General features: G+C 42.9%; 1 long non-coding RNA gene across 1 annotated transcript; it reads right to left on the bottom strand.

Annotated features, from left to right (window-relative positions):
• Positions 1-828: 828 nt before the first annotated feature.
• LOC123070710 (uncharacterized) lies at positions 829-3,428 on the bottom strand. Its single transcript, XR_006433905.1, has 3 exons — positions 2,883-3,428; positions 2,624-2,684; positions 829-2,527 (listed from the first exon to the last, which is right to left on the bottom strand). It is a non-coding gene; the product is annotated as an uncharacterized lncRNA (long non-coding RNA).
• Between the last annotated feature and the right edge of the window lie 767 nt (positions 3,429-4,195).

The following is a 4,195-nucleotide window of genomic DNA, read 5'->3' as shown; positions in this document are numbered from 1 at the left end:
CATGTCCCAGAATTATTAGCAAGAGCATTCCCAGAAAATCTACTTGTGCATATATGCTACAGAAATGCTTAAGATGAGTGGTACACATTCTCAAAAATAAGCTAGGTATGACAACAAACAAACAAAACTACTACAAGGTGAAAGGATGCAGAATTAGGATGTGGCTATTTTCAAGTTTGTAACATATTTGACCAAGATCAGGATGTGGATTATCAATATGTCTCCGTAGAATCGTTTCTTAATTGAGCCGCATGACACCATCAGAATTACAATATTCCATTCTGTAGGTCAAAAGTTCAGACTAGTGGCAAGTTAATAAGCTAACATGGCAGCTCTGTGAGTCTGCAAAAGATTATAAAGGATAAGATGATGCGTACAAACTTGGCAATAAATACCATAAGATAGGATTCCTGATCAGCAGTGTTATATATTAACAACTCATAGTAGTAGCTGTAGCTTGTCATATTTAAGAACATGCAATAGTAGTTTATAAAGAAATGGGCTTGTCATGTATTAAGAGTTGTAGGTTGTAATAATATTTAAGAACTGGCAATAGTATATTGTACTGAACTATTAGATGTTATAGAGGAAACATGGCTGGGCCTTATTTAGTTATGTTGCACCTCTTTTGTGCATTGTCTTGACACATTCAGTTTACTTGTAATGTATAAATTAGATGAAGAGATACTACAATATCATGAGCCATTGAGGATGAAGCTGAGGTTACCATCTATTTAAAGAGGAAACAAAAATCTAAAGCTTCAACAAGTTGAGGCAACTTCTGTTAGTACCTTCACCTCCTGGCACATTAGTTGTCTTCTTGGCATCTTCGATCTGCAACAAGCCAATAACAATCATTACTCCTTAGTCTAATTCCCAAAACAATTGAAAAATAGGCATTCAAAAATAGGCCTACATGTAATTATTACTAGTAAGAATGCCCATGCATTGCACCGGGCGATAAAAAGGGGCACAACCTACGTCATCTGTCATTGTGCACCTTTTTCATATCCAATTTTAATAAACATCGATAATAAGGTTAAACATGGAAATATCCTTATTTTTAATAGAAGTTACTGTTTTCATGCCGCTTCAGCTCATCAACCGTGCTACACTCTTCAACTTCAGTATCAAGTATGTTGTCGTCGGAGACGCCCGAGTAGTTCCGCTGCACTGAGAGCGCTCTGCTGATGTTGCACAGCAAGGCCTGCTCGTGTTGCTGCTCTTGTATGCTTGGGCTGTCGGGTGTCCGGAAAGAAGAAAAAGTGTAGAGCTGCGACAGCAGCAGCTTCAGGTGTTGATGTGCTCTCAAGGAATCCCTCCATGTCGAAGAATTCGGTCTCCGGTTTCTTATAGCATAGATAAGATAAATAGCAATTTCTTAGTCTGTGTTGCTACTCATGAATTTTTTTGAGACCACCGATGTGGTTAATAAAAAGATCAAAAAGTTCAGCATAACTCAGACCCGAGGTGTCAACTTTGTTGGTTTAATGCCTCTAGTGCATGTCAGCTAAACTGAAATTGTAAGTTGGATTTTTTTCATGGAAGATTGATAATTAACAATCATGTCAGATTATGTAAAGATAGGGTGGACAGGTAAGTTGATTTAGCCAAGCGCAGTGCAGATTCCGTGTAGATTTCTAAGCTAGATTTTCCTTGTGTTACATAGAGTGCCTATTTTGCGGACTATGAATTAAGTGCTTTGGCTGGATCTGCACAAATGGAATATGCATACAGCTCCCAATCTACGATTGGTTTCGATTCAGAGTCATCCAGGCAAACCTTGTAGCCAAGTGTGCGGCTCTCGGTGTCTATGGATCTTGATCATGGAGCAGATAATGAGGAGCTCAGGGTGCTACAGCCGTTATGCGATGGGACATTTGAGAAGCAGCTCACTGTTATTCAAGACCAAGAAGAGAGTGAGGCTGTTGTTTCAGTTCAGACAACAGGCAAGACAGATCCCCGAGCTCCATAATCTGATACCTCCCTGGAATTAAGAAAAATAATTAGCTGTAGGCAAGTAACCAGAGTCTTTGGTGCAATCTGTCTATGGGGAATCATATATAATGGTTTGGTTTCAGTGATGTGACTATAGCCTCGGAATGAAACATCATGTTGTCCGAATATTTGTCTGTGCATTGCATAATTCCATGGATAGTTCACACGGGTTAATTTGTTGTTTCATGTGCACATATTGATCAAATAAACTCTTTCGATATAGTTAATTGTACTACTGGATTTTGCTGGTCATTCTAAATGTACAAATTTGTTGTGCGGATCTCTGAACTAATATGGATCTGTTTACAAACTATAACTCAACACTATATTTAGTTCTTGCTATTAGTTTGATTTTGGTGGTCCAAGTGGATATATACACCAGTCATGCTGCCACACTCTGCACTATTTGGTTAATGAGAACGGGAGGAGCACAACATTGATCCCGTCGCTTATCTCAGCTAGCTTCAGGTCCACCATGGCCACCTACACCGAGCGCCATATCACGCCCCGAGCTTCATTGTCGACTCATCTACACCAACCCAATCACCACAAACAGGGATATCAGAACAATTCATGACATAATCATACCGCTTATTAGTTGGGGAAAAAGGAAACTTTGATGTACCTAGGCTTAGACAACCACGTTTTGTCCATGATGCACCCTTAATATCAAATTTGTCAAGTATCTGAATTTGGATAGTGCGGCAGTGTTAGTTTTGCATCGGTGAAGCGACAATCATTATTCATTATTCAAGCAATAGCAGTACAAAACAATCAAGCAACAAAAGCACATTCTTGTACCATTGTCTACTGTCACAAGCAACGACATATGAATTAAGTGCAGCAGTACAGCGAAGGAAAACTTAGGAGGAGTTGACGCTAACCTCAAGGCACGGGGACGGCTGGCTTCGGTAGGGACGCAACTCGAAGGAGATGGAGTCTCGGCAGCAGGTCCGGCAGCAGCGTAATGAGCCTGGAGATGGGTCCATGGTATCGGCATGTCCAGCAGCAGCGGGAGGCCGGCGACGGAGCCCCGATAGCAGCAAATCTGAAAGCAGCGGGAGCACGACGATGGAGCCTCAGCGGTAGCAGGGACGGAGATTTGCGAGGACGAGGCTGGATGTCAGGGGGACACAAGGACGGTTGTTGGATTGTGGAGTGCGAGGACGGCGGCTCGATCTCGGGAGGGATCTCGAGGAGAGGGGGCGGAGTGCGAGGATGGGTGGATGTCGGGGTGGAGCTTGGGGGAGGGGCGTCCGACCTCCGGGACGACGGCTTGATGACGGGGTCGAGCGCGAGGCCAGCGGCCATGGCGGCCGGACTGTGGTTCGAGCACGAGGCCGGCGGCGATGGCAGCTGGGCCGTGGATTGAGCGCGAGGTGGGTGGCGATAGGCATGGGTTAGGGTTGTGGAGTTGTTTGATTTGGGGATTGTTTGCTCGGGTGGAGGTTATTTTGCATGAAAACCCAAAAAAAAACTCCCCTCGCGCTGAAATGGCGTGCCAAGCTTCCAACGATTGACACGTGTCCACCTACGCTGACACTTTGTCCGTGTCCATACACCCTATGTACGGCGACACATGTTAGGTCGCTGAGAACCTACCTACGTCGACTGAAAAATTGTCAAGGCCCACACATTTGCTGACACATAACATGTTATTAAGCAATTACAGACAGATACATTGGTGTTGTGTGGTTGCCCACCCTTAGTGTGTCCACAGTAATGTATGTATGCCAACATCTGATCCGAAGATAAAACTTAAAAGCTACGCCGATAGTTATTTTGTGGAGATTACTGGACCTTTGCCCACTGAAGTGTGTCATGTAAGCTCTACCGTGGTGTAGTGTATTAGGGTTTCATACAGAAACTCGTCTGTTACAAAGCGATTTCATTTTTTTGAACTTATTTGAACTCCATAGTTTTTCTGTGCTCAAAATGCACCATTCAAAGCCACATCATCAATTTTAAACCCTTTCTAACTTCATTTGTTATTTTTCATGCATTTACTGATTATTTTGAGCTATAGGACCATGAAATTGAAAAGCATTTGAAATGAACTCTAAAAAGGTTGAAAGTTGGCATGGTATCATCATTTCACCCACATAGCATGTGCAAGAAAGTAGAGAGGGTTACGGCAAAAACTGGATGCACTTCGTGTACAAAATAGACAATCTCTTTCGAAGTATCAGGGTTTCAT

Source organism: Triticum aestivum, chromosome 3B, assembly GCF_018294505.1.
Source record: "Triticum aestivum cultivar Chinese Spring chromosome 3B, IWGSC CS RefSeq v2.1, whole genome shotgun sequence".
NCBI classification, from domain to species: Eukaryota; Viridiplantae; Streptophyta; class Magnoliopsida; order Poales; family Poaceae; genus Triticum; species Triticum aestivum.
Note: the sequence above shows the minus strand (reverse complement) of the source record. Positions and strands in the feature narration are given on the sequence as shown.